Source organism: Odocoileus virginianus, chromosome 1 (assembly GCF_023699985.2).
Source record: "Odocoileus virginianus isolate 20LAN1187 ecotype Illinois chromosome 1, Ovbor_1.2, whole genome shotgun sequence".
NCBI lineage: Eukaryota > Metazoa > Chordata > Mammalia > Artiodactyla > Cervidae > Odocoileus > Odocoileus virginianus.
In genome coordinates, this window is record NC_069674.1 from 90,225,891 (window position 1) to 90,248,317 (window position 22,427).

Below are 22,427 nucleotides of genomic sequence, written 5' to 3' on the forward strand. Positions count from 1 at the left end.
GTAGCCTGCTTTGGTTAAATCCCTACCTATACATTCCCTCAGCCAATACCAACAAGATGCAGTGAGAGCCCTAGTGGCATAAGATAAGCCATAAAGAGCAAAATAAAACAAAAAGGCTAAAATAAAAACCGCATAAAATCAAACTGTCATTAGAACAACAGCCCACAAAACAATGCTAGAATCTGCATGCTAAATGGAATGGCTGATTGCTAAAAGAGAAGATTTAAATTAGAACCAGAGCCTGTTAACACAATAGGCAAACTTATAGGGTACAAACAAAAATCCCTATCATAGTAAAAACTATGATAAAACAATATGGAAAACAAAAACAAGAATGAAAAATGAGAGTCAACATACGTCAACACTGAGATAAATCAGATGTTCAGTTTGTCAGCATTCATAAAATAGTTCATGAAAATATTTCAACATCAATTATAAATTGTCTTGAAACAAATGAAAACAAAAATCTTAGGAAAGAAATAAAAGTTATAGAAAAAGAACCAATAGAAGAAAATGGAAAATATAGAACTGAAAACTTCAGTAACAAAATAAGAAGCTTGCTGGTTTGACCCAATACTAGACTGGAGATGTCAGAGGATAAAATCAGTGAACTTAAAGACAATCAAATATACCCAATCTGAATAACAGGCAGAAAAATAGACTGAAAAAAATTGATCAGAGCTTCAGGGACCTCTTTAACAATAACAAATATCCAACATTAACATCATTGGGATCCAAGAAGAGATAGATCAAAAGAGTATTCAGAGAAATAATGACTGAAAACCTTCCAAACTTGGCAAAGGACACAACCCTATGATCTAAGAAGTCAAATGAATCTCAGCAGAATAAAACCAAGGAAATCCATACCAAGGTACATTATAATTTATTTCTGAAAACAACAAGAGAGAGGGAACATGTTACCTTCAGGGGAACGTCAATTAAAATTGTTTCTGATCTGTATCAAAGAAGACCAGAAGCATGTGGCACAATATTTTTCAAGTGTTGAGAGAAAAGTACTGTCAACTATGAATTATATATCTAACAAAAATATCATTCAGGAATTAATGAGAAATAAATATTCTCAGAAGAAAGAAAACTAAAGAAAATTTTCACTTGCATACCTACCTTAAGGTTGTCTAAGAAAGTCCTTTAAACAGGAAAGAAGTGAAAAAAAGGAAAATCTTGAAGTGTTGGGACTGAAGAAAGAACAACTGAAAGAGCAAAAAATATGGGTAAATAAAATGGATTATCTTTTCCTCATGAATTTTATAAATTATATTTGAGTGGTGTTGGAGAAGACTCTTGAGAGTCCCTTGGACTGCAAGGAGATCCAACTAGTCCATCCTAAAGGTTCTGAGTGTTCATTGGAAGGACTGATGTTGAAGCTGAAACTCCAATACTTTGGCCACCTGATGAGAAGAGCTGACTCATTTGAAAAGACCCTGATGCTGGGAAAGATTGAGGGCAGATGGAGAAGGGGATGACGGAGGATGAGATGGTTGGATGGCATCACTGGCTCAATGGACATGAGTTTGGGTAAACTTTGGGAGTTGGTGATGGACAGGGAGGCCTGGTGTGCTGAAGTCCATGGGGTCAGAAAGAGTCAGACATGACTGAGCAACTGAACTCAACTGAACTGATTGAAACAAAAATTGTAATGCCATCCAACATTCTAGGTAGTGATATTTAGAGTAAGGAAAGTAAAGGAACCTAAGAGGAAGAGAAGATCTCACACATCTCTATGTGGTAAGATATTTATACTAGTAGACTGTGATAAATAGCATTTGTATATTATGATACCCAGAACAACTACCATGAAAGCTATACAAAAAGAACACTCAAAAAAAGCCTATAAATAAGATGGAATACTAAAAAAAAAACAATGTTCAAGTAATCCATAGAAAGGAAGGAAAGGAGAAATAGAAGAATATCAGAGAGCAAACAATATAATGATAGACTTAAGTCCTAATATGAATAATTACCTAAATGTAAATCAAATGATAGTTTGGTATGAAAGATTTTTTTTTGTATGAAAGATTAAATAAAATAACCTGCATATTATTTATAGAAACTCATCTCAAATTCAGTGACATAGCTAAGTTGAATCTAAAAGCATGGAGGAAGATAGATTTTGCAAACATTTATCAAACAAATAAAAAGAAGTGGATATGAAAAGGAAAATGTATGAATTTAGCTATCTAGTCTCTTCTCATAGTTGTGGTTGCATGTCACATATTTTGCCATATTTTAGTTTTCCTTCAGCTCTATGCTTTTTAAAAATTTCCTGTGAGTCTTCATTCTTCACTCATGAATCTAAGAAGTTTGTTGTTTAATTTCAACATATTTGGCAATTTTCCTATTGTCTTTCTGTTACTGATTTCTAGCTAAATATATAGTCAGGGAACATACTGTATATGATATCAATTTAAAAAAAAATTTTTTTTTTACAGCTTATCTTGATTAATTTTCCATGTGCATTGTGCTCTTGTTGGGTGGAATGTTTTATATACATGAATTGAATCCTCTCAGTTAATTGTGCTGTTCAATTCTTCTAGATCCTTGCTAATTTTCTGCCTATTAGTTCTATTAGTTGCTAAGAGGAGGATGCTGAAGTTTCCAGCTGTAATTGTGGATCTATTTCTCCTTTTAGCTTAATTAGTGTTTTGCTTCATGTATTCTGACACTCTGTTTTTGGTGTATATACATTTAGGATCATACATTTTCCTAGTAGATGGAGTACTTTTTAAAAATCATTAGATTTCATCCTTCTTTGACTACAGTAATTTTCTTTGTTTTAATGTCCATATGACTAGATATTTTCATATCCACTTCTTTTTAAGCTCCGTACTAATGATTATATAACAACAATGCATCTTGCCTGAGGACATGTTTTTTTCTTCTTCACAGGAACCTTTTGACTGATCCTGTTAGCCTATATGGGAGTGGGTCTGAGAAGACCTCTCTATTGTTAGTTGTAGTATGTATGTGAAAGTCCCTCAGTCCTGTCCGACTCTTTGTGACCCCATGGACTATACAGTCCTTGGAGCTGAGCAGGCCAGAATACTATAGTGGGTAGCCTTCCCCTTCTTCAGGGGATCTTCCCAACCCAGGGATTGAACCCAGGTCTCCCACATTGCAGGGGGATTCTTTATCAGCTGAGCCAGAAGGGAAGCCCTTGTTAGTTCTAATCTTTTTAATTTAAGCTGCGTATTGTGGGAGTGGGTCTGGGAAAAGTATACAAGGCCTTGATAAGACTAGCAAGTAGGGCATTCTCTATCCCCCTTCTGAAGTCTATGTCAGAAGTTTTTTCTGTCCCTTTTCACTGTAATAAAATTTCTGCCACACAAAAGCTCTGAGTGATCAAGACTGGTCACTGATCCTGAAGCTAAATCTTTTTCTTCAGAGATCAGAAATCTGACATTATTCACCATAAGCTATCACTACCTAAACTGAACTGAAATGAAATAGATCATCCAAATAGCTGGATAACTATTAAAGAAGTTGAATCCATATTTTAAAAGCTCACAGAGTGGAAAGTGGAAATCGCCAACTCCAACTCCAGCTGGTTTCACTGGAAAATTCTACCAACTCTTAAAGAAGAATTAACACCAATTTTACAAATTTTACACTATCTATGTCAGAAATAGAAGAGGAAGGTACACTTCCCAACTCATTTTATGATGCCAGAATTACTCCGATAGCAAAGTCAGACAGTACAAAAAATGACAGATCAATATCTCTCAAGAATGTATACATAAATGCCTTTTATAAACATATTAGTGAAACTTACACAACAAAATATTAAAAGAACTCTTTATCATGACCAAGTGGTAGTTATTCTGGATATACAAGTCTGGTTAAATATTTGACTATCAAATCAATGTAGTCCATCATATTCATAGGTTGAAAAGGAAACTTTGTGGATCATGTCAGTTGGCCCACAAGAAGAATTTAACAAAATCCAACACAAATCTGAGATTTAAAACATTTTAGCAAATTGGGAATAAAATATAATTACCTCAAATTGCCAACAAACATCTATAAAATAACTTGTAGCCAACAGCACAGTACTTAATGGTGAAAGACTGTATCCTTTCCCCTTAATATCAAGAAGAAGAAATAAATATCCACTCATCACTCATATTCAACATATTACCAGAAGATTTAGCTACCATATAGTAGGACAAGAAAAGGAAATAGATGACACACGGTTTGAAAAGGAAGAAGTAAAACTGCCATATTTGCAGCCAATGGCTGTAGCAATTCCAGACTTCGTATGTGTACACTGCACTGTTCAGAACAAACAAGAAACATTTTCTTCTCTTCTCTTCCCTTTCCAAACATTGGACTTGGAGTTGTAACTTTGGAGTTGTAAATTTGTGGCCAGGAGGATGTCTTGCACTGAATAGCTTAGGTCTGGGGTACTGACTTTTCTGAACCATTTACTCTGGCAAGGGTGGAGAAATTATTCTGATGAATTTGTGCCAATCACATCCCACTCTGATGCTGAAGAGTATCAGTACCAAGCAATGACATCATTATTGTTAACTGGTAACTGGGGGTTTGAGTGGGGAGATGATGCAACTCTCTTCTTGACAAGTAAATCCATCTGTGAAAATGACATTTTAAGATAATATAAATGCTATAAAAGTATTCAACAGGTAATGAGACAGATACTGACTGTACCTACGATGGGTACTATTTTTAGATGGGATGGTCAAAAAAACCTAGGCGGCACTAGTGATAAAGAACCTGCCTGCCAATGCAGGATTCCTGTAAGAAAGAAATGCAGACTCAATCCCTGGGTTGAGAAGATCCCCTGGAGGAGGACATGGCAACCCACTCCAGTAAAAAAAATACATCTTAGAGAAGGTACTGTTGGAGCTGAGGCCTAAAGGATAAGATGGAGGGGGTCTTATGAAGAGCCTGGAAAAGGACAATGTAAGCAGACCAATTTGGAGATGGAAATGGCAACCCACTCCAGTATTCCTTGCCTGAAAAATCCCATGGACAGAGGAGACTGGCAGACTATAATTCAAAGGGTTGCAAAGAGTCAGATAGGACTGAGCGAATAAGCGCAAGCACAGAGGCATGGCAATTATGGTTTGGTTGCTTGTTTCACTGTAGGTCTCCTCGACAAATCTGCACAGTCGTTAAGGTTGGGGATCATGCTGGTTAACTCCCTGCTGTATCTAGCAGGGCCTTGCAAAGATTAGCTATTCAACTATTCCTGATTAATGAATGGAGATGAAGGGAATTCCAAACACAAAGACTCCATGAAATGCTTTCGAACTATCTCTGAAAGAATGGGAAAGGGATAGCAATTTAGGCCAGTGAGACAGATCAACAAAGGCCTGTCCCTTGTAGGAAAGAATGGGCCATCTCAAGTACAACAAATGGAACATAATGTGGGGTAAAGAGGAAAGGAGCTTAAAGTAGTAAGACTGGCTTCAATTACAGAAGTTTTAGGATACAAATAAAACTTACCTCTGCTGGCCTAGGCAGTAGGGAAACATTTTTAGTTCTTTAACAGTGGAATAGAATGATGAAAGTTGAATAAAACTATTTTGGATGGAATGAGTAGGCTGAGCAAATCGATAATCATCATCTTTAATTATTACTGTGTCATGTGTGTATGAAAACCAATGCTGTTTAAAAGGTACTAAATAAACCAGACTATATTGTAATAATATTCAGTGGTTATTATGCATTTTACAGTATCCTAATCACTTTATATACACTTATTTGACATTCATATAATCTTATAAGATAGATATTATTTTCCCATTTTACAGGTGTCAACTAAGGTACAGAATGCTAAGAAAATTGTCCAAATTCAGTAAGGTAATAAGGCGTAGAGTTGAATGGGATTGTACACTTAAGCAGTGTTTTATATTACCTTTCCATAGTCCTGTGGAAATAAAAGGCTTTTAGAATTTTCAAGAGAGGCAGAATGGACAACATTTGAACTCATATGGTGAATATTTCAAAAGTTGACTCAGTATCTCTAAGGAATAATTGAGCCCTTTCTCCCAGATTTTATCTATTAGCTTTTGAACTATATTCTCCAGAAATTCCATTATTAAAAAAAACATAAGGGTTTCACTTTTCTATATATAGTTTCATTTTATTTCTTCTACAAATTTCTTTTTTTTTTTTTTTCTGGTCTAGAACCTTAGGTACACATTTAATGTTTTCCCATAATATCGTTGTTTTTTTCTTCTTGCATTCAAATATATTTCACTAACCATCTGTAATTCTTAATCTTCAGGGAGTTTTCCTTCAGTCTTTTTTATTTCAATTTTGTTGAACACTTAAAATTTCTGAATACCTTTGATTTATACCCTAAGTTGTGATTCTACATATAAGAAATATATTTAAGTTAAGAAACTGGAGCCCATTATACAGAGTGAAGTAAGCCAGAAAGATAAAGACCACTACAGTATACTAACACATATATATGGAATTTAGAAAGATGGTAATGATAACCCTATATGCAAAACAGAAAAAGAGACTCAGATGTATAGAACAGACTTGTGGACTCTGGGAGAAGGCGAGGGTGGGATGTTTCAAGAGAACAACATTGAAACATGTATATTATCTAGGGTGAAACTGATCACCAGCCCAGGTTGGGCGCATGAGACAAGTGCTCGGGCCTGGAGCACTGGGAAGACCCAGAGGGATCAGGTGGAGAGGGAGGTGGGAGGGGGGACCGGGATGGGGAATACATGTAAATCCATGGCTAATTCATTTCAATGTATGACAAAAACCACTGCAATGATGTAAAGTAATTAGCCTCCAACTAATAAAAATAAATGGGAAAAAAAAAAGAAAGAAAAAAAAAAAAGAAATATCCCCACAAAATACTGTGCATTCTTTAGAGTAAGTATACTTATATTAGAAATGTATGATTCCATATGTTCATAAAATATATTGTTAAATAGTATCTATGTGCTTAATTTGGACTCCCCTGGTGACTCAGAGGACAAAGAATCTGCCTGCAGTGCAGGAGACCTGGGTTCCACCCCTGGGTTGGAAGGATCCCCTGGAGAAGGGAAGGGCAACCCACTCCAGTATTCTTCCCTGGAGAGTTTCATGGACAGAGAAGCCTGGTGGGCTACAGTCCATGGGGTCACAAAGAGTCGAATATGACTGAGCCCCTAACACACACACACACACACACACACACACACACACACACACAAATGTGCTTAATTTAGGAGAAATAGTTTCTGTGATAACCGAATTGCTACTCCACTTCTCACCCAAAATTCTCATTCCTTCTTTGTTTTTATTAATATGTCGAGATAGTGGAAGTGTTGCTCTCAGTTAAATGCTATTTCAAGAATATTTATTAAGGCATTTCCCTTACATTTTATGTTTTACTCTGAAAAAGTCAAGTCTTCAGAAAGACATTTTTTAGTGAGTTCTTTCAATATCATTCTCTAATGTGGCTTGACCTAGCCATTATTTTCTTGGAGGTAGTTAATATTTAGGTACTAATTTTTGATGTTCTGCAAACATCATATTGATTGTACACTATAATGTATAATCAGCTTTCCTAAGCAGAAATGCTCTTCATCTTTTCATATTCCGTAAGATGTTTTATCTGTAATTAAAGGCTCAACTATACTGAAAATCACTTTGCGCTTTCCAGTATTATTGCATAACTATTGATTGTCAAACTACTTTTAATTTTCCCTTGTTAGTATAGACTACATCACTTAAAAATGCTTATTATATTAAAAATCCCTCAAATATTGTTATATCCATTTTTCCTAGATCTATTCAATATTTTTATATCAATGCTAATCAAAAAAAGCAAATTGTATAGCAGACTTTTAACCTGTTAGTTGATATAATTAATGACTAAGCACACCTAAACATAGAATGCATTGATAGGTTATAGAAGTTTTGTTCCAAATCTCCATCGTTTAGAGTTCTCTGTGCCAAAGTGGACCAACATCTAATTTTGCAGAAATTTGTTTGGTATACACCTTAATGAAATCAATCATTGAATAACTATTGAAGATAATTTGTGATTTTTTTTCTTAAATGAAAGAACTGACCTGAAGCCCAAGAGCATATGGGCATATCAAGAAAATTACTTGCTTTCTCAAAGATTAAATTAGACTGCATGCTTAATAATCCACCTTGGGAAACTCAAGCAAATTCTGTTTGAATATTTACTCTGTTTTGTTATCTTTTCTCTAGCTCTTTGATTCATGAACCTGAACAGAGTTACAACAGAAATAGGCAGACATTAAGCTTCTCTGAGCCAGTTATTCCACGTACTCTTAATTATATTGGTTTGCCTTTCTCCTCTGGCTGTTAAATATTCTAGTATGCAAAACTATCCTTGGTACTATTGACAAATATGTCAAACTCTGTGTTCATCAAAACTGATCTAAGTGTTTTGTACTTTGGCATGTTCACTCATAGCTAGGTCTTGAGGTCAGCTTGATGAAATTCTGTGGAAATAAAAGTAAAAAGCAGAAACATCAATCTCAGAGAGAAGAATCAGCTGGTGTGTCCTGGCTGTTTGAATCCAGATCTTGAGCTTTCCAGGTGGACCAGTGGTAAAGAACCCACCTGCCAGTGCAGGAGACTGGGATTCCATCCCTGACTGGGGAAGATCCCCTGGAGGCAGGCATGGCAACCCATTCCAGTATTCTTGCCTGGAGAATTTCCATGGACAGAGGAACCTGGTAGGCTACAGTCCATGGGGTCCCAAAGAGTTGGACACAACTGAAGTGACTTAGCAAACATGCATGGCAACCTGTGATCACAAAATATAGAAATGTTTTGAAGTTAGCCCAAGAGAAATGGAAATTACTAAAGAGAGTGAATCTGTCTGAGGCCAATAAGGAGAAAAGAGTCACAACAATTGGACTGTATGCAAACTTTAGTGTAAAGAATGATTAAATTAAGATAAAAGAGAAACAGGTAAGGACATACAGAGAACTCTATGGGTTAGTTAAGGGCTAGGAAAAGTGAGCAATGAAGGACAAGTTTACAAAGGTGTGGCATGGGGGCAGGGCTTCAACAAATTCGATCTTATTAGAGAAGGTGTGGTTGCAGTCCCCTGGAGAGTTTGCTAGGTTGCTTAAGTCAGAGCTAGTTTACCGCGGCAGGATATAAGGTTGCAAATAGTTAAGACCCTAAGTGAGGTATACAGAGACTGGGGAGGTCTTTCGCTGGAGAATTGCAGCCTGTGGTGTAGACAGGGCCCTGGGAGGCAGCCCTTCCAGCTGTGCAGACAAGCCGAGGCGCGGGACAGGTGCACAAAGGGATGTCAGAACTGCCACGAGTCCTGAGTGCTTGTGTTCATAGGCGGAGCTGGTGGGAAAGCTTACAGAGCGGGAAATTTGAAGTACGTGGTATTCCAGGAGAGAAGACCACCTCGACAGTAACCAGAGAGGCTGCAAAGTCACTGAGGAACTGCAGGTTCTAGAGGCATAACTGCGACAGTACCCTTGGAGAGCCTACACATTCAGAAACTGGCAGAACACACAGTAGGAGCCAAAAATAAAATACAAAACAAGCACCTCAGAATCAGAAGTCTTCTTCCTCCCACCGTGTCTCTCCTGTGCCCTCTACTTACAGTTGAACATGTGTTCATGTAAGGGAGAAAAGCTTGAAGTCAAATCCATGGTTGAAGAACAAGTACTGAAGGGTGAATGTGGAGCTGAGAGGCAGTCGAGTGATAAGTGGCATGACTGTGAATGGGATGAACCTATGGAATGACCCTGGAAAATCATGAGCAATCAGGCCTGTGCTTAGGGACCAGTTCCTTTTTTTCTGTTTCTTTTCCTCCTAACCATTGGTCTTTTCTCAAGGTATCTCTCTTAAATCTACCCTTCTCTCATTCTTGGGTTCCTTCATTATCATTTAAACTTAAGTGTTCATTGTAGTCACTGCTTTCTTTGTGAGACATTTCAGCTTCAACATCCATTTCTAACATGTATTCTATCAGGACCTAATGTCCCAAGTTCTTGAAAGAGGGAATCTGTTTAAGAAAGCTCATTAATTTACTCCAGACATCATTACATGTTTAGATAAACTGTCTTTGAGACCACTCCTAGTCTAACTGGTTCTGTACCTGGGAATTGGGTCGCATGGATAAAACATGGCTCCTAGGAAAAGCTCTTCAGCAGGAGTCACAGAGGATAGTTGCCCTCCCCTATTTCAAGAGAAGGAGCCACAGACTAAGAGGCATGATGGTTGGTGATGTCTCTATTAAGTTTGGTATATATATTATATACATGGCAAATTTTTTCATAGATATCAGTCAACTATACCTAAGCCCTTATTTTATTCTCTCTAGATCTGCTACAAACTGTATTCATAAAATTCATTTTTCTATTTCATAAAATATTTTCACTAGACCACTCTCAGGGTCTTCATAACATCTCCTTGTGGTATGCAAAAGTCAAAATGAATATAAGAAACTTTATAATGCAAGAATTATATCCTGATTTTTCTTAGACATACTTTTTGCATTGCTAGGGAGCTTTATAGTCGTAAAAGAAGGAAACAACTAAAATCAGTCTAAGTCAGAAAGGGAGATTTGTTATCTCATGTATTTGAAAAATACTGACTTCAGTTCCTGGTGGGTTCCAGACTCAAATGATGCTACCCATTTCTCAACCCAGCTTTGCTCTGAGTTGGCTTAATCCCCTGTGGTTTCTCTCTACTTGAGGGCCCTCACTATTCTAGACTGCTGTCATTTTTAGAAGAGTGTCAGAGCAGTTTCAGGCAATGGTTACTTCTCACAGGAATGAAAGCAGTGTCACAGAGGACACATATCAAATTGCCCATGTAGAAATAACAAGAGTGTAAAATCTGGTTGTGCTCATGTTCTTTTCTTTCTGTGGATTTCTTTAGCTTATATGTAAACATGTGAATATATGATTATTTTTTTAACTGAAATAGCAGCTAACTTACAAATAAATAAATATCCATTATGCATTATCTTTTGAGAAGTTGGATGCACATTTTATGTGATCTAAATTGGCTTAGAAAACATTTGGTTTACTTATTGCTACTTTGCCATCCCTTGCAAATATCTCTGTACCAGTGGTTCTCAACCAATGGCAGTTTTGCCTCCCAGGAGATAGGTAACAATGTTGGAGACATTTTTAGTTGTCACAGCTGGGTGGGGAGATGCTCTTTTGCATCTAGTAATAGACCCAAAGATTCTCCTAAACATCCGACAATGCACAGAATAGCAACCCACAGCCCACAGCAAAAAATTTTCATCTCTAAATGTCAGTTGTGTGATGTTGATGATGATCTGCATGATCATGCCCACTTCTCTGTCTTGCTCTATCTCCATATTTTTAATCTCTCTATTCTATTCTCTCTCTCTCTCTCTCTCTCTCTATATATATATATATATATATATACACACACACACACACATGCATATGAGTGTGCGTGTGTCTGTGTGCATGCACTCATGTCCAACTCTTTGCAAACCCATGGAATGCAGTCCACCACGCTCCTCTGTCCATAGAATTTTCCAGATAAGAATACTGGAGTGGATTTCCATTTCCTACACCAGGGGTATTCCTGACCCAGATATCCAACCAGAGTCTACAGCATCTCTTGCATTGGTGAGCAGATTCTTTACCACTGATGCACCTGGGAATCCCATATATATCTTAAATTCCATCTCAACCCAACATCACAGGCAGCTAGTTCCAGTAGGGACTATAGTTGACATCACGACAAAACCTTTTGACTACTAGCTAGAGCTTTCTGGGGAACTACTAATTATCCTGGGTTGAACTCTTCTGGTTGCATCTGACATAAACAATATTTCATCCCTCATAACCAATGAAAAAAATCATTAATATGAGATACTATGCCTGATGAACTCAAGAACAAGAATGTGCCTGGATGAGAGGAACCACCAGATACAGGGATGCAGATGCCACAGAATATTCTTTGCATCTCTCAACTCTGCTCTTCTGCTGCCAGATTTTCTTCAGATTAGCCCCAAACAGCTCACATTTTACATGTTACCACTGCCATTAGAAAGAGATAAGCCTATTATTCTAAAGATCACAAGATGGCAGAGTAGAAGGACATGCACTCATCTTCTCAGGCAAGAACTCCAAAACTGCAACTAACCACTGAACAACCATTGACAAGAGAATGTTGGATCCTACCAGAAAAAGATACACCACATACAGGGGCAAAGGAGAAGCCCCAACAAGATATAGGATGGGCGAAGTGTTTAGAATCAAACCCCATACCCTCTAGAGATGTTCAAAAGGCTCAACAAAACCTTGTGCACCCCAGGATCCAGGCATCCCAAAAGAGACTGAGGCAGACCTGCCTTTGAGTCTTTGAGTGTCTGCTGCATAGACATGGGTAATCAGTGGTCTGCCACTGGAACAGGGGCTCTGGCCACAGCACCTGGGAGGCACAGTGTGTGGCATAAGCCCTCTTGGAGGAGGTCACCATTAACCCCACCATAGAGCCACCAAGCAGGTGACCTGCAAACCAGAGAACAATTATACCAAAGAAGTCCTCACACTGTTGCAAAAGTTCTAGGGCCCACCACAGATTTCCTAAACTGGGGATCTGGCAAAAGGACTGAGAACCCCAGGGAATTTGACTTTGAAGGTCAGTGGGATTTGACTACAGATCTCCCACAGGTCGGGGGAAACAGATTCTTGGAGAGCCCACAGAAAACCTGTACACATCAGGACCCAGGAGAAAGGAGCAGTGACCCCACAAGAGACTGAGTCAGACTTCCCTGTGAGTGTCCAGGAGTCTCAGGCAGAGGCCTGGGTTGACAGTGGCCTGCCTTGGGGCCAGGAACACTGAATACAATAGTCCTTAAGATGCAGCATACTGGCATAAGTCCTTTTGAAGGACTTACCCTAACAATCGTTTTTTGGCCTCAGGCCAAACTACAGAGAGGGAACACTGTCCCACTCATCAAGAGAAAATTGGATTAAAGATTTACTGAGCATGGCCCCACCCATCAGAACAAGACACAGATTCCCCCAAGCCAGTCCCTCCCATCAGGAAGCTTCCAAAATCCTCTTATCCTTATCCATCAGAGGGCAGATAGAATGAAAATCAGAATCACAAAAAACTAACCAAAATGATCACAAAGATCACAGACTTGTCTAACTCAATTAAGCTCTGAGCCATGTCATGTAGGGCCACCCAAGATGGACAGGATATGGTGGAGAGTTCTGACAAAATGTGGTCCACTGGAGAAAGGAATGGCAAACCACTTCAGTATTCTTGCCTTGAGAACCCCATGAACAGAATGAAAAGGCAAAAAGATATGACACTGAAAGACGAATTCCCCAGGTCATTAGATGCTCAATATTCTACTGGAGAAGAGTGGACAAGTAACTCCAGAGAGATTGAAGAGGCTGAGCCAAACCGAAAAACAACACCCAGTTGTGGGTGTGACTGGAGATGGAAGTAAAGTCTGATGCTGTAAAGACTGCATAGAACCTGGAATGTTAGGTCCATGTCAAGGTAAATTGTAAGTGGTCAAATAGGAGATGGCAAGAGTGAACATCGACATTTCAGGAATCAGTGAGCTAAAATGAACCAGAATGGGTGAATTTAATTCAGATGACCGTTATATCTACTACGATGGGAAAGAATCCCTTAGAAGAAGTGGAGTAGCCCTCATAGTCAAATAATGAGTCCAAAATACAGAATTTGGGTGCGATCTCAAAAATGGCAGAATGATCTCTGTTCATTTCCAAGGCAAAACATTCAAGATCACTGTAGTCCAAGACTATCCTCCAACCATTAATACCAAAGAAGCTGAAGTCGAACAGTTCTAGGAGGACCTCCAATACCTTCTAGAATTAACACCAAAAAAAGATGTCCTTTTCATCATAGGGTACTGGAACGCAAAAGCAGGAAGTCAAGAGATACCTGGAGTAAAAGGAAAGTTTGGCCTTGGAGTACAAAATGGAGGTCAACACCTGACGGAGTTTTGACAAGACAGCACACTGGCCATAGCAACATCCTCTTTCAACAACGTAAGAGACAAACCTCACATGGTCATCAGCAGATGGTCATTACAGAAATCAGATTGATTATATTCTTTTGTAGCCAAAGATGGAGATGCTCTATACAGTCAGCAAAAACAAGACTGGGAGCTGACTGTGGCTCAGATCATGAACTTCTTATTGCAAAATTAAGATTTAAACTGAAGAAAGTAGGGAAAACCACTAGACCATTCAGGTATGACCTAAATCAAATCCATTGCAATTATACAGTGGGAGTGACAAGCACATTCAAGGAATCAGATCTGATAGACAGAGTGCCTGAAAAACTATGAACAGAGGCTTGTAACATTGTATGGGAGACAGTTATCAAAACCATCCCAAGAAAAAGAAATGTACTGTTAAAGTGCTGCACTCAATATGCCAGCAAATTTGGAAACTCAACAGTGGTCACAGGACTGGAAAAGTTCAGTTTTTATTCCAATCCCAAAGAAAGGCAATGGTAAAGAATGTTCAAACTACCACACAGTTACACTCATCTCAGATGCTAGCAAAATGATGCTCAAAATTCTCCAAGTTAGGATTCAACAGTATGTGAACCAAGAACTTCCAGATGTTCAAGATGGATTTAGAAAAGGCAGAGGAACCAGAGATCAAATTGCCAACATCTGTTGGATCATAGAAAAAGCTAGAGAATTGCATAAAAAACATCTACTTCTGCTTCATCACTACGCTAAAGCCTTTGACTGTGTGGATCACAAAAACCTGTGGAAAATTCTTAAAGAGATGGGAATACCAGGCCACCTTACCTACCTCATGAGAAATGTGTATGTAGGTCCAGAAGCAGCAGTTAGAACTGGAAATGGAACAACAGACTAGTTAAAAATTGGGAAAGGAGTACACCAAGGCTATATATCATCACCCTGCTTATTTAACTTATATGCAGAGTACATCATGCAAAATGCCAAGCTGGATGAAGCACCAGCTGGAATCAGTATTGCCAGGAGAAACACCAATAGCCTTAGATATGCAGATGACACCACCCTTATGGCAGAACGTGAAGAGGAACTAAAGAGTTTCTCGATGAAAGTGAAAGAGGAGAGTGAAAAACTTGGCTTAAAACTCAACATTCAAAAAAAGTAAGATCATAGCATCCGGTCCCATCACTTCATGTCAAATAGATGGGAAACAATGAAAACAGACAGACTTTATTTTCTTGGGCTCTAAAATCACTGCAGATGGTGACTGCAGCCATGAAATTAAAAGATGCTTGCTCCTTGGAAGAAAAGCCATGACAATCCTAGATAGAATATTTAAAAGCAGAGGCATTACTTTGCTAACAGATGTCCATATAGTCAAAGCTATGGTCTTTCCAGCAGTCATGTATGGATGTAAGAGTTGGATCATAAAGAAGGCTGAGTACCAAAGAATTGATGCTTGAACTGTGGTGTTGGAGAAAACTCTTGAGAGTCCCTTGGGCTGCAAGGAGATCCAACCAGTCAATCCTAAAGGAAATCAGTCCTAAATATTCATTGGACAGATTGATACTGAAGCTGAAACTCCAATATTTGGCCACCTTATGTGAAGAACTGACTTATTTAGAAAGACCCTGATGCTGGGAAAGATTGAAGGCAGGAGAAGAAGGGAACAGAGGATGAGATGGTTGGATGGCATCACCAACTCGATGCATATGAGTCTGAGCAAGCTCCAGGAGTTGGTGAAGGACAGGGAAGCCTGGCATGCTGCAGTCTATGGGATCACAAAGAGTCGGACAAGACTTAGTGACTGAACTGAACTGAAACCTTCTAGATAATAATGCTAAAAATCCTGAAACCGGGTGCTAGAGAACCAGAATTAAGTCAGATACACATTTCGGATTGATAAACGAATACAAGGGCTTCTCTGATGGCTCAGTGGTAAAGAACCTGCCTGCCAATAAGGGGACACAGTTTTGATCCCTGGATTGGGAAGATCCCCTGGAGAAGGAAATGACAAGAAATAGTCTTGCCTGGAAAATCCCATGGATAGAGGAGCCTAGTGGGCTACAGTCAATAGGGTCACAAAAAAGTCAGGCACAATTTAACAACTAAGCAACAACAGCATACTATGACAAGAGGGGCTGAGAGATAGTATGCCAAACAGCTTACCCATTCACCCACTCCCCTATAACCATATGTATGAGGGTAGAAGGTAATTTTCAAAAGTAGGGAGTATTTGGCCATCAGGCTCATGGAGTGAAATCAGACACCTAGAAAACACCACCTATATATGCTCACTCTCTTATGCTATTACTTGATCAGAAAATTCTGATTTTCTTGGATTAAAATATTCTAAAAAAAAAAAAAAAACAAACTCCAGTAATTACTCTTCTAAATGTATCACTTCTTTTCAACCATATCTTCTCACACAAAAAAGAACTAAGTGGTATAAAAAAATTCTGTGAGTTCCTTGTAATTGGAGAAAGACTTTTTAACTTATAGCTGAATACCAGACTTTTTAAGGGGGTTTTCGTGATGGTCAACAGTTGGTAAAGAATCCGCCTGCAGTGCAGGAGACAGAGAAGCCCTGGGTTTGATCCCTGGGTCAGGAAGATCCCTTGGAGAAGAAAATGGCAACCTGCTCCAATATTCTTGCTTGAAAAATCCCATGGACAGAGGAGCCTGGAGGGCTAATTCAACATAATTGGAGAAGACCTATTCAACTTATAGTTGAAAACTTGAATTTTTAAAAGATATATATATATACATATATATATATATATATATATATGTATATATATATAATCATTTCTTAACACACAGCAAGCTTAACCAAAGGATGTAGATATTTTGCTCTAGTAAGTAGAAAATAATGTAAAATGAGGATTGCAAAAGACCAAGCTACATTGATCAATACCTGTCGAAGACTATAATTATATGCTTTATACTGAAAGTATAATTCAGATTACTGGAAAATTTAGCAAGAGTTTAAAGCAGCTAGTCCTCTTAAAAGAGATTTTCCTCTGTAACATAATACTCTCTAGTTCAGTAAGTCCCGTTTATTCTTTGGCAAATAAAAATAAATTTCTGTCTTGTCATATTTGTCCAATTTACCTCAAATTCTAAAACATAACTTCATTGCAACTGTAGAAGAACCTTTACCATGACTGTTCAATATAGACTGTAAAGTGATATAATCTTGGCTGTTAACCTGAGAAATTTAAAAATGATGTGGCAAAAATTCCCCCAGATACATCAATTTGACATGGAAAGAAGAAGAAACATCTCAGTCAAGTATTGTGTTCCATATACATTCATTGAGAGGCATCTGTTAAACAAACCAACATTCATGGTCTGATGGAACTACTGAAAGTGAAATATTTCAAAACTCATCATTATCATGATGATTATGTTAATAATAATCATTATGATATCATTTCACTAGGAAGGAAAAAGCCCCCAACCAAAATCTTATAGCTATTTCACAGAATGATAAAGTAACAGATTAACTCAGTGGAGGGCACATAGTAAGGGGTGTTTGGGTGGTTGAGTAAGTTGGTGTGGAAGGCAAACAATCATCTAGTTCAAGTTCAGTTTCCATTGCATGCAACAGCAGTCCTACTGAACACAGCAATTGTCAGTTAAGATGATCAGAATGTAGACTTCAGCAAAGTCTATTCAGTGTGATGTATTCAGTGATTTAATGCACTAGATACATAAAAAGCAACTTAGGGGGAATAGAAATATTTTCCCCTTGCGTCTACTTCCCATTACATTCATTCTCTCAACATTTATTGAATGACACTATGTTTCTAACACACTGTTTATTGGAGATAGAACATAATTTTCTACCCCTATTGTGTGAACTTATTAAAGTTTTTATGCTCAGATGCCCCTCAGGGTGATCATCCCCTCAAAGTTCAGGGGTTTTAGGTCCTGAAGGCCAGACCTCAGTCCCTCTCCAGAAACTGCCTTTGGTTTTAAGGAGACTGCCTTTTTAAAGTAACAGCCCCTCTGGCAGCAGCACTGGCGGCTGCTTGGGGAAGGGAGTGGGAAGGGGGAACAGAGGCCCGGTCTCTAACCCACCTGAGACCACTCTGCATGGCCTGGCATCCAGGGCACCTCCTTGGTGTCACTGAGACCTCTGTTGTGATTTCATCACAGTTCACCCTCGCCCTTTACCCAGTCCAGTTACTCTCACACCTCATGGTTGTTCTTCCCCAAATTAACCTCTTGTCAAAAAATCTCAGAGTCTTTGCCAGGGAGACTAATGCACTGTACTTGTACTTATTTTGTAAAGTTTTATATAAAATACTTTAAATGGAGATAGTTTTTATTGAGTCCAGAATTAGCCAAACAAAAGTTGGCTAAAATAAATATGTAATTGTGAAAAAACTGTACAATTTTATAAGAAAACAAAGTAATTTTATAAGCTTGAGGTAAGGAAAAAAGTGAAAGTGTTAGTCACTCAGTTGTGTCTGGCTCTTTGCGACCCCATGGACTTAGCTCGCCAGGCTCCTCTGTCCACGGAATTCTCTAGGCAAGAATACTAGAATCCTTGAATAGGTTGTGATTCCCTTCTCCAGGGCATCTTCCCAACCCAGAGATCAAACCCAGGTCTTCTGCATTGCAGGCAGTTTCTTAACATCTGAGCCACCAGGGAAGAAAATTTTTCTTACTAAGAAAGATTTCTTAATAAGACTTCAAAATCACTAACACTAAAATGATTCTAAAGTAAGAATATCTGTTCACCAAGCAATACCAGAAAGGAAGTGAAAATAGAAGCCACAACCTAGAACAAAGCATTTCAAGTCATGTTAATAGTAAAGGATTACAGGTATCCAGATTAAAATTTTACATCATTAATAATTTTAAAAAGCAACCCATAAAAAGGGACACAAATAGATGATCAGGTACTTCACAGGAAAGCTTCATAGTAATAATATAAAAAAAAAAAAAAAAAAGACCTCAGCCTCACTAGGACTCAGGAAAACACATACTAAAATCAAGACGATATTGGTTTTACTAACTACACAGGCTTTAAGAATTGGAAAATTTCTTGCTTTGGTAAGCATCTGCCACAATGAGAATTCTAACAAATGGCTAGTGAGAATGTTAATTGACATAATCACTTTGATTTCAAAAACTGACATTTTTTTGAACAGTTGAATGTGACAGTTACCTGTGATATAGCAATTCTATTCCTTGGTTCACGTTGTAGACACTTCTACATGTGTAATAGAAGATACATTTCTCATAATAGAAAGACAACTAGACAAAATCAAAATCTTTATGATTAGGATAAAGGGTAAATAAACTGTGATAGTCACTTTACAAAGGACTACACAGCAATGATAATGAATGAATTGCAGCCACACAAAAGACTACAGATAAAACTTAGAAACATCACATGAAAAGAAAGCAAACTGCAGTATATAATACTTTTTTAAAGCTTAGAAACTATCAAAACTAAACAACATATTGCTTCAGAACATATACATGTGTGATAAAACTTTTTTTCTTTTTAACTCCCACTAGAGAATAATACTGTCTACTCATTGTTCACCTTCCAAATCACACACAAAAATCTTCCTTGGCAAAAGTGAAATCAGTACCTGCCCAAAAGTGAGTTGGAGTAATGTCAAATCTGTTTTCAGTCATTGCAAAACAGAGGACAATATAAAACGTAGATGCTATTGTGAAGCAATAAATAATATTTAGATGTAACCAAACTTCTCACAAAGCTTCCCAAGTGGCGTGATGGTAAAGAATCTGCCTGCCAAAGCAGAAGACACAAGAGACATGGGTTCAATCACTGGGTTGGGAAGATCCCATGGAGAAGAAAATGGCAACCCACTCCAGTATTCTTGCCTGGAGAATTCCATGGACAGAGGTTCTTGGTGGTCTACAGTTCATGGGGTTGCAAAGAGTCAGACATGACCAAACATACACACAACACACACACTCAAGCTTCTTACTATCCAGTCTTTCTAATTTAGAAAGTACAACTCATCAACAAGTTTCATCAACTTGATCCCTAAAACTATCTTAAGTCTCCCCGTTCTTGCCATGTCCATTACTTGTCCTTACTTGTCTAGGCCTCCACTTCTCACCTGGATGATAGCTGAATGCGGCAGTCTACAGATTTGTAGTCCATCTTCCTCTTGTGTCTACAACAAATGCAACCAGACTGATTTTAGTAAATAAGATCATGCTGCTGGTCTTTTAAAGAACTTTCTGTGGTTTCCTATCCTACATAGAGTATAATCTAACATCCTCAATTTAAAGTGTCTGATCTTCTCTACATTTCAACAATTATGATCCAGTCACACTATCATTAAAATTTCTCAAATTTACCTAGTTTATGACACTGGCTTACATGCAATATTATTCCCCCTTCAATAGTCACATGGCTTGTATCATTTTGTCATGTACATCTCAGCTTAATACCCATCATGTAGAGAGTTTTTTCCAATCTAAAGTAACATCTGGCACTGTAATTCTCTTCACAGCACTCAGAAATTCTTTAATTTACTTGTTTAATGTCCATCTCATCCTCAAGCATTAAGCATCATAAAGCAAGGACTCTGTGGATTTTGTTTACCACTATGGCATGGTGTCTAGAACAGGTGTAGGGAGATGAAAATTGCTCAATAAGTAAGTATTGAATGACTCACCATGCTAGCATGCATTGTGATAACAGTGCTTTCTTAAAAGATAAAAATGATTCTTCTTACATGACTACATTTTACTTAATACATCAACCCTGATGTCATAATTGGCCCGTGATTCTTTCTAAGTAACCATTCTTTGTTGATAGCCTCTGCTAAAGAGTTAGTCCTTAAGACTCAGTCTTGGTCTTGAGTGTATTCTATTTTCTTGAATAAATACTGGTAAACATTTCAACTACATTGAACTACCAACAATTATTGTATGGAATGCATGAAATGGAATAGCAGCATTTCTTACTTTATTGTCTAAAAGATGTTGTCAGGGAAATGTTAAATCCAAATTACCAGTAGTAGCCATTAATCCTGAAAGAGATTTTTTGAGTCAATGAAATATTATTTTATCTTCAATTAAAATTGACATGTTAAACATTTTTCTTTAAAGGGTTAGTCCTTAGGAAACCATTTTGTAAAATGAGACACTTATTGCCATTTACCAGATGGTGATCTAGGAGTGTGTCTGAAACAAAAACAGCCAATTCTGATGGACCAGTTACCTAAACTGTAAATATATCTGCTAGAGAAGATTGTATGTCTTATGATTTATGATTTATGTATAAGAGAAAAAAGTAAATAGCAAGAAAGCTGAAAGTTCCTGATATATAAAGCCAGAAATAGGGTGCGGGTGTGGGTGGACTTGGTCTATGCCCAAGCCAGGGACATGAGAGAATAAAAACTCTGCAGTTAGAAAAAAAAATACATTGTCTGAAATCAGGGAGGAAAAATGGCGAGGCCTGCCCAGAGCTGCTGAATCAAGTTCAAGGTTCAGTGCTTAAGTGAGGATCCACAAACTGTTATTGCCTATATCCCCTAAACTGACTTCATATTACCTGGTAATAAACCTCAGAATTCCTGACTTCTTCAGTATATATCACTTCTATATAAGTTGGAAAACCTTGGCTGAATTTCCCTTCTTTATATCAACAGAAACCTAACTGGTTTAGTTCATGGCTCTAGTTTCCATATTTTGTCTTGTCATTTGATCTTTCATTCAACAAATATTTATTTAGCAACATCTATGCTTTAGACACTGTTTTAGGTTTTAGAATAAAATACTGAACAAAAGTAAGAAAAATAAATAAATTCTGGTTCTCCTGAAAATTATGTTACAGAAACGGATATTCCATAAAGAAGATGAAAAGTTAAACATACCTTATAACATCATTCCCCAACATTTTTGGTGCCAGGAACTAGCTTCATGGAGGACGGTTTTTCTATTAATGGGATGGGGTGGTGGTGGTAGGTGATATCATAATGATTTGAGCTCATTACATTTATTGTGCACTTTATTTCTGAGCTAATACCACCATGGATCTGACAGAAGGTATCAGTCTGTGGCCTGGAAGTTGTGGACCCAGCTTTATAAGACAGTGATGATGCTAGGAAAGAAAGAAAATAAGACATAGGAAGGGGATATGAAATACTGAAGGAGAGAAGGTGGAGTGTTAAATTTTAGATGAAGTTGCCAGAATAGGCCACAGGAACAGCTACTTTTCAGTACAACTTTCAAGTACAAGAGCATTCAGTACAAGAGCATTACTATGGGCATACTTGGAAAATTCTAGGCAGACAGAGGGGAAAACAAACAACGGGGCCTTCGGCTGAGTTTGTTGAAAGACTAGCAGACTAAGCAAGAGGAAGCACATTAGGGGATGAGGTCAGGGAGCCACGGGCAGGGGGAGGTGAGACCAGGAGGGATTGAGGTGTTGAGCCCCGAATCATGA

General features: G+C 37.9%; 1 long non-coding RNA gene across 10 annotated transcripts in view; it reads right to left on the bottom strand.

Annotated features, from left to right (window-relative positions):
- Window positions 1–20,727, bottom strand: part of LOC139036061 (uncharacterized) — a 64,996-nt gene extending 44,269 nt beyond the window's left edge. For 5 of the 10 annotated variants that reach the window (XR_011488780.1, XR_011488784.1, XR_011488783.1 and 2 more), the window contains exons 1-2: window positions 20,333–20,618; window positions 20,089–20,145 (exon numbers count right to left, since the gene is read on the bottom strand). This is a non-coding gene — a long non-coding RNA (uncharacterized lncRNA). Of the gene's footprint in view, window positions 1–20,065; window positions 20,146–20,332; window positions 20,619–20,652 lie in introns of those variants that run through there. The other 5 variants (XR_011488786.1, XR_011488789.1, XR_011488791.1 and 2 more) reach the window with 4 other exon arrangements.
- Between the last annotated feature and the right edge of the window lie 1,700 nt (window positions 20,728–22,427).